The sequence below is a fragment of the Canis lupus genome, chromosome 19 (assembly GCF_048164855.1).
Source record: "Canis lupus baileyi chromosome 19, mCanLup2.hap1, whole genome shotgun sequence".
In the NCBI taxonomy this organism is placed as follows: domain Eukaryota; kingdom Metazoa; phylum Chordata; class Mammalia; order Carnivora; family Canidae; genus Canis; species Canis lupus.
This window is the reverse complement of record NC_132856.1, coordinates 6,503,200-6,516,637: the sequence shown is the minus strand read 5'-3', so window position 1 is coordinate 6,516,637 and position 13,438 is coordinate 6,503,200. Positions and strand designations below refer to the sequence as shown.

The 13,438-nt window shown below is 48.3% G+C and overlaps 1 protein-coding gene across 5 annotated transcripts in view; it reads right to left on the bottom strand.

The window, feature by feature from the left end:
• FGD5 (FYVE, RhoGEF and PH domain containing 5) overlaps positions 1–13,438 on the bottom strand; it is a 126,113-nt gene that overhangs the window by 55,426 nt on the left and 57,249 nt on the right. The gene's annotated exons all lie outside the window — the stretch shown is intronic.

Sequence of the window (13,438 nt, the reverse complement as noted above, 5' to 3'; positions counted from 1 at the left end):
TTCAATTCTCACTTGTTATCCACCATGATGCTGAGCCTGTGCTCTGGGGTCACAAGTCTTGGGTTCAAATCCCATGTTGCACTCCTTCCTACTCCTATGCCCTTGAACAAGTGATTTCTCTTCTTTGAGCCCCATCTGTAACACAGTGGTGATGATGATGATGATGATGATACCTACTTAATAACAGAACAGCTAGCATTCATTGAACACTTAGTATGTGCTAAGAACAGCTCTAAGCTTTTCACATGTAATCTCACTGAATCCTCCCAACAACCTATAAGCAAGGTACTATTTTTATTATCTCCATTTTACAGATGAGTAAACTGAGGCACAGCTAAGTCCTATCCTTTGCCCCAAGTAAGTCCTTTGCCACTGCTAGTAAGTAGCAGAGCTCAAATTCAAAACCGGGTAGTCTAGCTTCAACAACTAAGCACTTCACCCAGCAGTGTGTCTGGCACAAAGTAAGCACTTGGTAGATGGCATCTCTGCTCATTATGGATGGCAGGGTTTTTCAAATTGGGAAACACCTATTCTTCACCTGTTCTGGAAAGGTGGTAGCAGGAGTCTGGCACTCCAGAAGGACCCAGGATAATCCTGATTCAGTTCTCTCTGGTCTCCGACCCTCAGAGCAGTACCTACCATGGTACACAGGAAAGAGCTATGCTAGAATTCAGGATGCCCAGACTCACATCCTAGCCAGGCCATAAGTGGCTATCTGGCTGAGGGTAAGCCCCTCTCTGATGCCTCTGCGTCCTCATCCAGAAGACGGGGTCAGCACTCCCACCCTGCAAGGACCAGACGATGAGATGATGGATGGGCATGGTCAGGCTCACCCAACTTTCAGAGTTGTCACCATTATCATTGTTACAATCTCAAAGCTGTGAGGGGCAGACTTCTGGTGGGGCTGGGCACGGGCCACTCTGCACGTCCTTCCCAACCCCTCCTGCCAGACAGGCAGACTCTGGGTGGAACACACGGGGCTGTCCTGCTTTAGTGACTCTGCTGATGATGGATGTGTCTTCATCAGCCGGACAAGAAGGGGGCCTGGCAGGCCATGTGCCTGAGTCTCTCCTCAGAAGCTGCTACTGGGCGTTGCCCAACCGGGCCATTTAATATAGATGTTTGTTTAACCAGGAAATGAACTCTGAGGTTGACGGCAGTGTCCAGGGACAGACTTCTGGGAACAGGGTTCCTCCCAGGAGTGTGGGGGCTGGGGGCGCCAGGGCCTGCACTATCACATTTCTCAGGCTGACGCTGTGGGTGTTATATCAGGCTGCTGCTGGCCCTTCTGCCCAAGGCCAAAGCAGCTTATCTTCCCTGTTCCCCAGGGCCGCCTAGTCCTGCACTTCCTCCACAGGCCTCAGGCAAACCAGCCGGTCAACCCTGGCTATTCTGGGACCAGGTTGGGAGGGCTAGTCCTTCAGGCTGCCCTCCTGGTAGCAGTCAAAGGAAGAGCTAGGAGTCCTAGTCCTCTGTCTCCATGCCTGTTTCTCCAGCTATTATTATTATTATTTTTAAAGATTTTATTTATTTATTCATCAGAGACACACGGGGGGTGGGGGGGCAGAGACACAGGCAGAGGGAGAAGCAGACTCCATGCAGGGAGCCCGATGTGGGACTCGATCCCGGGTCTCCAGGATCAGACCCTGGGCTGAAGGCAGCGCTAAACCGCTGGGCCACCAGGGCTGCCCTCCTCCAGCTACTAAATGTGAGTGCTTAGCTTCCTTCTAGAAGAGTTCTCCAAGTGTGGCCTGAGAACCTCTGGGGTTCTATCTCCCTTTTCTGACTAATCTGTGAAGCTGGCTCAAACAATTCCAACAGACTGAGCACAGAGGCAGCTGGGAGAAGCCAGCTGTCTTCTAGGAAGCTAGACATATGAAAATTTGCAAAAATGGAAACCAATGTCACACCCCTCACTAAGTATTTTTGAAAAGTTATTCTTCATAAAAAAGGCCATTTATGTTAACATCAATTGGACCTATAATTGTTAATTTTAATTGAATTAAAAGATGTTTAAAATTTTTCTCAGTGTTACTTTTTCATGTAAATGCTTACTGATAAAACTCATAGAAACAAAAACTTTTTGGGGTCCTCAATCAGTCTTAGGAGGAGAGAGGTGTGAGACCAAAAGGTTTTGAGAACGGCTATTTTAGAGGCTGTTGCAAGGCTCATACAAGACTGTAGGTGGAAAAGCTCTTCTCGGTGAAGAGCCACAGAGGAGGGAGGCATCAGTATCACTGTTTAACAGTCACAGTAATTATTACTACTGTGAGAAGCCCTCAAAATGGCCCCAAGGAGGCCCAGGAGCCACATGGTCCTTCTCCACAAGGTCCTACTTTGCAGAAGAGGAAGAAACTATCCCCAAAGCTCCTAGTTGCTCACCACCTTCTCTGCTTACAGGCCTCCTGGGTTCATACTTGCCTTTAAACAGCCACCTCTTTCTTTCCACACTTGTCTTTGTCAGTCCCTGGCTAAGCCCCATGTCCTGGCTCAGTTCTCCCTATCCTTGGTTACTGGGGCACTCCACTCTCCACACCAGGACCCTTGGCCTCTTAGCTCCTTGACACCTCCTTCTCAGATGACTTTGGTCCACAGGTATAAACACTCCGCCTCGCCTGGGCCCTCTCCACACTCAGTCCTCGGAAGCGATGAGCTGTCTGGTCCTTATCTTGGAGCTCCTAGCATCCCTCCACCCTCAACTGAACTTGTCTCTTAGCTCTCAGGAGCTCCAGTCTCTCACCTACTCCAATCCATTCTCAGTCATGGAAGCTGCCTTCTGCTGTCACTTGTGGCCCTGAGTGGCTCCTGTGGCTCCCTGGCACTTGCAGAAAGACTTATGATCCAGCATGATGCTGAGAGTCTATGGTCACAAGACTTGAGTTCAAATCCTGGCCTCCACCCCTTCCTACACTTATGCCCTTGAACAAGTGATTTCTCTTCTCTGAGCCCCATCTGTAACACAGTGGTGGTAATAATAATACCTACTTAATAATAGAACAGCTAGCATTCATTGAACACTTAGTATATGCTAAGAATGGCTCTAAGCTTTTTCCATGTATTCTCACTAAATCCTCTCAAAAACCCATGAGCAAGGTACTATTCTTATTACCTCCATTTTACAGATGAGGAAACTGAGGCACAGATAAGTCCTACCCTTTGCCTGTGACTCAGCATAGAGACCGTTTCCAGACACCACTCCTGCATCCCTCCATGCCCCATGGAACTCAATTTTACACCTTGTTTTTCCCCATCTCTGGCTCCCGCCAGTCCCTGTGCCAAAACTTCCCTGCAATCTCCAAAAGTGTCTCTAAGTCACATATTAAACCTGCGTGAGGGCAGGGCACCAAGGTAGGCATCCTGGTGCTCCATCTTTGCCAACCTCCTCAGCCACACATGCCACTGAAAGAAAAATTCATCTGGACAGAGGAGGGGCTGCCTTCTTTGGCTGTTTCAAGCCCTCGGGAAATCCTGTGAGGGTCCCAGGGAGGGGGCTCTCTGGAGAGTTCTCAGGTCACATCTGGAGAAGGGAGAGTGCTCAGGACTCGCAGGTGGCACCAGATTCCTGGAAAGCACAGTCTCTGAAGTTCCTCCAGGGACCACTGTCACAGACAACGTCCTTCCCCTTGGAATTCAGGTCAGGATTTCCAGTGCAGCTTTCAGTAACCACTGGGAAATTCAGAGACAGGAGCTCAGGGAGACATGGTACATTTCTATTCCAGCCATCACCTGTGCTCCCGCAGGAGGCAGAGAAGGGATAAGGATGGTGAAAGAGATGCAACACCTGCCAGGAGGAGGGCAGGGAGAAGGTGGGACCAAACAGAAGTCCCCCGACTCCCCCAGGACCAAGTGGCTGCCTCTAGTTCATGTTGACACCTGTCTAGTTCTAGTTCCTGAAGTCAGGCTAGTGTGAGTCTGGGTTTAGCCTAGATGCTTTAAAAAACTTTTAGTTTTGGAAGGAATCTTTGGTTCTGGATGCAGTTTGTAATACAATCATATAAATAGCATGTTATCTGGGAAGGCCCTGAGTGAGAGACCAGGAAACCTGATTTTTACTCCAGACTTTGCCTCAAATCTGCTGAATAATCTCCAGCAAGCAATGGCTTCTCTATGAGCTTTAGTTTTCCTTCCTGTAAGACACAGCAATCCCTTGCATACTGGGACACTATACCCATTGAATAGCAACTCTCAATTTCCCTCTCCCTCAGCCCCTGGCAACCATCATTCCACTCTCTGCTTCAACTGTTCTAGATTCCTCATGGAAATGGAATCATGCAGCATTTGTCCCTCTGCAACTGGCTTACTTCACTTAGCACAATATCCCCCAGGTTCATCCATGCTGTATCATGTAGCGGGATTTCCTTCCTTTTCAAGGCTGAATAATATTCCATTGTACGAACAGAGCCCACTTTGTTTACCCATTCAACTGTCAATGGACATTAAGAGGGTAGATTTCATGTGAAGTGTTCTTACCACAATGAAAAACAAAACAAAACAAAGTGACATCAAAATGCTCCTGTCAGCTCTCTCAGCTTCTAGAATCCTAAGAGAGTGGTCATAACTGCGATTGGCAAGTTCTCAGTTTGAAAGGCCAGTACATTGCTAGTACATGGCTCATATAGTCTTCCTGTCCTCACCATCTCATTTGTCAAGAAAGGACCAGCCATGACCTCAAGAAGCCAGTCACTGGCTGGATTCCATGCTGTTTGTGCCTCCTATGTACTCTCCTTCTCCTTTCCACTTAACCACATCCTATTCCCCTTTGTGAAGAACTAAGGCCTCACTTCCTCCTGGAAGCCTCCCTGATTGCCCTGACTCTTAAGACTTGGGCCACTTACACTGTTTGGAGCTTAACTCACACAGCTGAGGACAAAGGGGCTGCCCCACAACTGTTCTATCTCACAGACAGCCACTGTTTATAAATGAGATAAAACATTCCGAAAAGAACATAAAACACAAAGGTAAGGTTTAGAGACTATCATGTCAGCAGCTTTGTCATTTCCCACCTTGGCTGTGAGTGCCCCATGATTGGGCACCCCAGTGGATTTTTTTTCCTGGCACCTCCAAGGGCAGAGGGTCCTGTGAGGGCTTCATATAGACTGGCTGGCTGACGTACACAGGCCAGAGCTCAAACTTCAGTGAACAGACATATACTGCAGGGGATCTAGAGAATCGGCAGATCCTAATGCGGTGAGTCTGGGGAGTGCCTGGGGTGCTGCAGGCCTACATGTCCAACTCTGGACGGCAGGGCTGCACACTAGGTATACAGAGTAGCTGCCATGGAGCCAGGAAGGAGAAAGGGAGGATGAGTGTGATGGTGGCCCCAATCCCATGCTGGGGCCAGGGGTACATGTAGACATAGCAGAGAGGAAAATTAGCCACAGAAGAAGTTCTCTTAGGGTCGGGGCATCCTAACTGTCTCCACACCCAACCTGTTGGCTCCACCAGGACTCTGAATAAGGGGTGTAGGACATGCAGGTGCCCTGACTGCTTTAGGACCTCTGAGTGACTGTATCTCTCATCCTCCCTCTACTCACACTGCTTTGAAACGTCTCCTGTGTTACTCTGCTGAACTGTCACAGCTTCTACATGGTTACTGGGGAGCTGGTAAGAAGCTGGGTTGGCTCCCAGCTCAGCCTCTTCACTGTGCAAAGTGAATTATATAGGACCAAACAAGTGTTTTCATTTTACTAAACTGTCACGCATCTAAGTTTGTTTTCCTTACTTGACTGCAGGAACTGAGTCTAATGTATTCATTTATTTATTAGTTTTTTTTTTCAGGGATATTTACTGAGCACTATTTTATGTGCCAGGCAATAAGAACACAAATGTGAACAGAAGTGTGGTCCTGGGGGCACCTGGGTGGCTCAGTCAGTTAAGCTCTGCCTTTGGCTCAGGTCATGACCTCGGGGTCCTGGGATTGAGCCCTGCATTGGGATCCCTGCTCAGCAGGAAGCCTGCTTCTCCCTCTGTCTCTGTCCCTCCCTGCCCCTGCCCTGACACTCATGAGCTTTCTTTTTCTCAAATACACAAATAAATAAAATCTTTATAGGGATGCCTGGGTGGCTCAGTGGTTGAGCATCTGCCTTTGGCTCAGGCATGATCCCGCAGTCCCAGGATGGAGTCCGGCTTCAGGCTCCATGCGTGGAGCCTGTTTCTCCCTCTGCCTGTGTCTCTGCCTCTCTCGCTCTCTGTGTCTCTCATGAATAAATAAATAAAAATTTTTTTTAAAAAGACAAAAAAAAAAAAGTCTTTACAAATAAAGAAGGTGGTCCTGCCCTCTTGGAGCTATTCTTACAGGGAAAGGCAAAGGGCATGTAAGTAAAGCAGAAAAAGAAAGACATAATCACAGCTTGAGATAAGTATGAGGAAGGAAGTAGACAGGAATGCTGTAACTGAGCACTGCAGAATGAGCAGGGGAGACCTCTCTGAGGATGTAGAAGAACCCTTAGCCGGCTCTACAGAGGATGGGAGGAGAGCTTCAGGTGGAGGCAACTGCAAGTGCAAAGACCCTGAGCTCAGGTCTGAAGAACAGATGAAACTTGTTTTTGAATCCTTCAGGATGCCTGGCCAAAGGCCTTGGAGTTTGTTGAGTTTTTTGATCTACGATTAACACATGGTAATAGAAGATGAAATGCCAGAGATTTCAAATCTTTATTTTTAAATTATTTTTTAAAAAGATTTTATTTATTTATTCATGAGAGACACAGAGAGAGAGAGAGGCAGAGACACAGGCAGAGGGAGAAGCAGGCTCTACGCACGGAGCCCGACATGGGACTCGATCCCAGGTCTCCAGGATCAGGCCCTGGGCTGAAGGCAGCACTAAAGCGTTGAGCCAGCTGGGCTGCCCGGATTTCAAATCTTTAGAATCTAGTGCCAACACCCAAAATGGCAGATACAAGAAGAGAAGCAGGCTGACATGATGGGGAAGATGCAGAGTTCAGCTTGGGATATGCTGAGTTGGAGGCACAGTAAACCCTCCTAGTATTGGGGGATATATCTCAAGACTCCCAGTGGATGCCTAAAACCACAGATAGTTCGCCAAGCCTCACATGTGCATACCTTGGAGATACTGTGGGTCTTTTCAGACCATTATAATAAAGCAAATACCACAGTAAAGCGAGTCAAATACAGTTTTTGGTTTCCCAGTGCATAGAAGTTATGTTTATATTATACCGTATTCTATTAAGTGTGAGTAGCATTACTCTAAAAGACATGTACATACCATAATTAAAAATACTTTGCTACAAAATGTTGAGTTGTAATCACTGATTACAGATCATCATAATCAGTACAATAATGATGAAAAGTTCGAAACACTGTGAGAATTATCAAAATGTGACAGAGACATAAAGTGAATAAGCGCTGCTGGAAAAATGGTGCCAAAAGACTTGCTCGATGCAGGGTTGTCACAAACCTTCAATTTGTTAAGAATGCAGTATCTGTGAAGTATAATGAAGTGGAGTGTAACAAACAGGGTACGCCTGTTTAAAGTATGCTTTATTTCTAGACATACATACCTATGATAAAGTTTAATTTAAAAAGTGGGCACAGTAAGAGATCACTAATAACTAGTAATAAAACAGAACAATTACAATAATATATTGCAATATAAGTTATGTGAATGTGGTCTCCCTAAAAATACCTTATAGTACTGTACACACTCTGGTTGTACTTGTTAGGACAATGAGATGATAAAACGCCTACTACATGATGACATGAAGTGACATAAACAATGTGGGCGCTGTGACATGGTGTTCGGCAACTACTGGCCTTCTGAATATATGTCAGAAGGAGGATCACTTGCTTTATTTTTTTTTAATTTTTATTTATTTATGATAGTCACACACACACAGAGAGAGAGAGAGAGAGAGAGAAAGGCAGAGACACAGGCAGAGGGAGAAGCAGGCTCCATGCACCGGGAGCCCGACGTGGGATTCGATCCCAGGACTCCAGGATCGCACCCTGGGCCAAAGGCAGGCGCTAAACCGCTGCGCCACCCAGGGATCCCGATCACTTGCTTTAGATCAAGTTGATCACAGGTAACTGAAGCTATAGAAAGCAAAATGCAAATAAGGGCAGGGTGGCAGGGCAACAGTATCTGTGGGGCTTCCAAGAAGGGACCAAAAGGTTATCTGGAGGCTGGAGTGTGGGGCTGCAGAGAGGGGTCAGACCAGGAGGTCAGCTCTGGAGGTCACCTGAGTAGGGCTGGCCGCTGGCCTGGAATGGCCTGCCTGAGCAGAACACAGGATGAGAGATGAGGATGAAGGAGCTCAGGCCTTGGGAAATAGACACCTCATGTAGAAGCATAGAGTTGGACAGTCACAGAAGTAGGGAGAGAACCAGGACAGAAGGTAGCCAGTAAAAACCAAGGGAAGAGGGAGCTCCTCAGGCAAAATAACACTAGAGCCCAGGGTGTGAGGTGGACAGCATGGAGACCCTGGCTTATGGAGATCAGGGCGATGATGGCAGTCAGGGAGGTGGGGGAGTGGGGAAGACATGACTATGTCTGTGGGGTGAGGGAGGTCCTAATGAACCTCTGCGGCCCATCTCCCTCTCCTGTACTCCAGTCTACAGACCTGGTCTGGCTCTTGAGGCTCATTCTTCGCCTTCCCACCTTGGTGCTGCTGTCCTCTGTCCAGACTTCTCTGTCCCTAGACCCTCCCAGTTCTTGTTGGCTCACACCATTCAACTCCCTGCTGAGAGGTTTCCTCCCTGTCACATAAAGGCCTTCTCTAAGAAACTGGAGCCCTCCCACACTGCTGGTGGGAATGTAGGATGAGGCAGATGCTGTGGAAAAAGTATGGCGGTTCCTCAAAAAATTAAAAATAGAATTATCCTATGATTTAGTGACTCTGCTTCAGGGGACATACATAAAAGAACCAGAAGCAATGTCTCAGAGAGACATCTGTACACCATGTTCATAGCAGTATTATTCACAATAGCCAGAAAGTAGAAGCAACCCAAGTATCCATCGATGGATAAACTGACAAAATGTGATATGTACGTACAGTCTTAAGGAGGAGGGAAACTCTGATACGAGCTGCACCTTGAGGACATTATGCTCAGTGAAAAAAACTAGTCACAGAAGGACAGATTCCATACAATCCCTGGCCTGTCTTGTGGGCTGCTGTATGTTAAGCCCTTGGAAGGATGCCTGGTACATAGTAGGTGCTCAGTAAGTACTTAGTAAATAAATTTCTGCTGAAGAGGAAGGATGGGGAGAAACTGAGTGAGGATACAGAGAGAAGATGCAGAGGAGGGAGTTCATGTTTGCCAGGGGATCAGATTGTCTTCTGGGAAGAACAGGCTGCAGCCTGAGGAAGCTTCTACAGATTTAGGAGGGCCTTCTAGAGACTGGGAGGAGTGAGCACATGCCATGGAGCCAATGGTCAGGGCTGCATAATGAGTTGAGAAGACTGGCATGGAGAAACCATGTGTTGGCATTTAATCCAGGTGGGGGCCTGGCCTAGTGGAAATAACCAGAGTTCAGGGAGATGATCGAGGGGAGGTGGCAGGTGCAAGGCCTGGGGGCATGAGGCCAGCAAGAAGTCCCAGACTAGGCCAGCTGGACTGTGGGTGCAGCCAGGGAGGGCATCAGGACAGGCCTGTTCCAGAGGACAGGGCAAACTTTTGCCTGGGCTCAAGGGTGGACCCATCAGGGCAGTGTGGTGACAATGGGACTCAGGCAAGGGAGGAGGAGATGAAGGGAGGAGGTGGCTCAGAGAGGCCACCAACTCCTGGGCTGGTCTCCAGGGAGCTGGTATTTAGCTTGAAAAGTCTCAGTCTGAAAACTGGGCTCACTGTCAGGGAGGAGTGACATGCCAGGCAGCCTTTGTCTCCTGTCACAGCTGGATCTATTTTTATGTCCTTCTTGCTCTTCCTTTTTTTTTCCTTCTTTCCTTCAACCCACACCCCCTGAATATCTCTGAGTGGAAGAGAGGGAGAAATCAGACAGAGGAGTGGACAGTTGGGCTCAGCTTCCTGGCCTGCTCCAAGTCTCTCTCCTGATGTGGCCCTCAAAACATCTGGAAGAGTGGAGCTCACCACCTTTCATTTATTTTTACATCAAACTCTAGGAAGGGTGGGGCTCACCCCAAAAATGTTTCCTGGGGCCCCTGGAAAGCAATTCCACTATCACTCACATTTTCCCTAGGTCTGCTCCTTTGAGGGGGCTGGACATGGGAGATCTGGCTCCTTTTCCCCCCTTGATGATATAGAAGCACAGAGGGGAGAGGTCTTTAACTTTTGGGGAAGGAGAATTTTCTGAGAGGGTGGAAGATGAAAGAATGAGGTGAAGCAAATGTTCCTTCTCCCCACTTCCCTGCACCACCAAAACTTCTACAGCAAGAGGAAACCAGGAAAGATTGCTCCCTCTAGGAATCCCCCTTCACATCTCCACCAAGGCCCAACAATTTGGGAACTCTCCTACATTGAGGGCTGCCAGGAGGGAGTGCACCATAATGGCCTCTTGGGGGTCACTGCGGTGGCATGTACAAGATTGAAAATGCACACCTCTCTGACCCACCCATCCCTTTCTGAGATCTACCCTAGAGAAAAGTGTTGTGCATAAGGAGATGTGTGAACAAGTGCACTGCAATACTGTTGGTAGAGCATAAAAATTAGAAACACTATAAATGTTCCTCAGCAGGGGCATGGCAAAATACAGAAAGGACAATAAATCCATAAATTGTAATACCATACAGCAGTAAAAAAAAAAAATTAGAATGCTATGTAGCAATGTGTGAAAACCTCTCTAAGATACCAGTGAACACAACCAAGTTATGCCAAGTTTCTTATGGTTTGATATGACTCACACTTGAAGAACAACTCCACAAACAATACCATCCATGTCCCACTCGTAACGAATGATACACGTAGATCAATACAGGGAAAAGTTTCTGGAGAGATACACACCAAACTGTGTACCACAGCTGCCTCATGGGGACACAGCGACTGGGAATGAGTACCTCAGGTCATCTAACCCTCACCTGTAATAACTTCATGCTTTACAAGGACAATCTAGTAGATCATGCCTCGTGCAATGAAAACCTGATTTTTAAAGGTGATTGCCACTATGGTTCATTATGAAAGCCTCAAGGGCAGAAGGGAACGAATGCTCAGTACATTTGGTAGGTGAGAGGGCTGGGCTCCCGAGGGTCAACTGAACTGCTGTGAGGAGTCTAGACCACACTTCTCCCTCTGTGCTCTCAGAATGACAGGATACTAGTGTCTCCAACCATTGTTCCCTCTGTGAACCCTGCCTTTGGATGGCCTTTGGTTCTACGTGGCTCTGGCCCCAGGGACACATAAGAAATCCCTGTCCCAGGCAGGAGCTGCCTCAGTTCTGCAACCTTGTCATCATCACTGAACTCTACTGGACCTTGAGCAGGTTGCTTCCCTGTCCTACCCACGGTCCCGCCCACTCTGACCTTCGTGTGTTCTTTTACTGTGTGCCATGTATTCATCTCCTCAGATTTATTTACTCTCAAAACTAAAGTAGGTACCACTACTGTTTTCCCAATTTTACAGAAGGGGTAACAGAGGAACAGAGTGGTTAAGAAATTGCCCATTTGCTGGTCATTCAGCTAGCAAGTGTCAAAGCTGGGTCTGATCCTCTTGTTGCCTATGCTACCCCCACCTCTTACAAGCTCCTGGGGGTGTCCATGCAGCGGTCTGGAGACCTCAAGGCTGGGAAGCTGACCCGGATGACGAAATGTCCAGGGCCCTAGGACTTCATGTCTTTACAATGGTCCTGAGCAAACAGGACCCTCCATTCTCCCTCTCCCCCGCTGCCTCCCAGGCAAGAACAACAGATGGCCATTATGCCCCTACTATGCGGCTGGCACTTTTACATCTGTGCCCTCATTCAACCCTCCCACAGCCTAGTGATTATAAATGCTCTCATTTGAGAGATGGGGAAGTTGAGGTCCTGTAATGGGAAGTGACTGGCCAGTGGTAACACAGCTGGAGGAGGAGGTGCCGGTGGCCCCAGAGAAAGGTTTAACAGAGAACTCAGAGGCTCTGGTGGGGAGCCATCACTAGGTGTGGGACTCTGAGGTACAGAGAGTTGCACAGGGGGCACCCCACTGCTCTGTCAGCCCTTCAGCTCTTTCCAGCCTGCTACCCAGACCCAACTCCCAGCTTCAAGTGGGAACCAAACCCCAAACAACAACTATCTTTATGCCCCCGGGCTCCGTGACCTTGGGGATGCCCAGAACAGGGCAGAAAAGCTGCAATCATCTCTAACTGGCACCACCAACTCGAAGCTCCTCTCCTTTGCCCTCAAGGAGGCAACAGTTCCTTTTGGAGAGAGAAGAAGAGAGAGGGCTGTGAGAGGAAAACAAACAAACAACCCTGGGCTTGGAGCCAACCAGACCTGATTTTGAGTCCAACCCCTTCAATTACTGGCAGAGCGGCCTCGGGCAAGTTACTTAATTTCTGTGTCCAGGCTACACCACAGGGGTGTGGTATTGACCTGGAACGTGTTGTCAGAAATGAAAGAGGCGTGGATTGCAGTGGGGAGGAGCCAAGTGGGAAAACCCCCTTCCACATTCCCACAGCCCTGGGGAGGCAACTATGAAGACCCTGTGCAGAGAGATAAATGAACTGAAATCAAGGGTGTGAAAACAAAATGAAAGACATGACCATTTATACAAAGCTTGGTAAGTGCTAGGCCCTTCTGCTGAGCGCTTCCACAGAAGCAGTCTTTAATCAATGTGACACATCAACCCCAGCCTTGGAAGGAGAGAATGACAAAGAGTGGGAGACAGACACGGACGTGGTGCCTGAAGGAGGCCAGTCAGGGAGGAGGTGCTGCTCCTTGGCCTCCCCAACTACTCCTCTGCAGACAAGGGAGGGATCCAGCAGATGGGCCAGAAATGCCAAGCTGGTCTCAACCTTCCTAGCCTGTCTCCCTGCAGTGGGGGTGTCCCTCTTGGTCTAAATTCCTGGCCTCTGGCACCTCATGGTGTTTCCTGGATGACACAGAGTAACAGCTGTGTGGTCCTGGGCAAGTTCTTCACTTTTCTATATCTGCAAAGGTAAAACACGAGACAAACCCGAGCTCCAAGAAGCATGAATGAAAGGACTAGTAAAATCAGCCAGCAAATGGAAGTGAAGCACAGGCTCTCATGCACCCTGTAGCGAACATATATAATTACCACCATGCCCCGATGCCCATTGAGAGGTCTGGGCCGCCACTGTGACTTGGTCTCTACCCGCAGCAGGCACCCCACTCACTGTCTGCCTCCAGAGAAACAAGAGCTCTTCCCTCAGCCCCATCCCCTCAAAGCACTGCGGTATAGGTTTGGGAAACCACCTTTCATTCCAAAACTATCTTCACTTAAGGAAACTCATGTGCTTCTCTTAACTCAGCCTCATGAGTCCTACTTCACAGATGAGGACACTGAGGCCCAGAAGCCTGAGGTCATTAGAAACC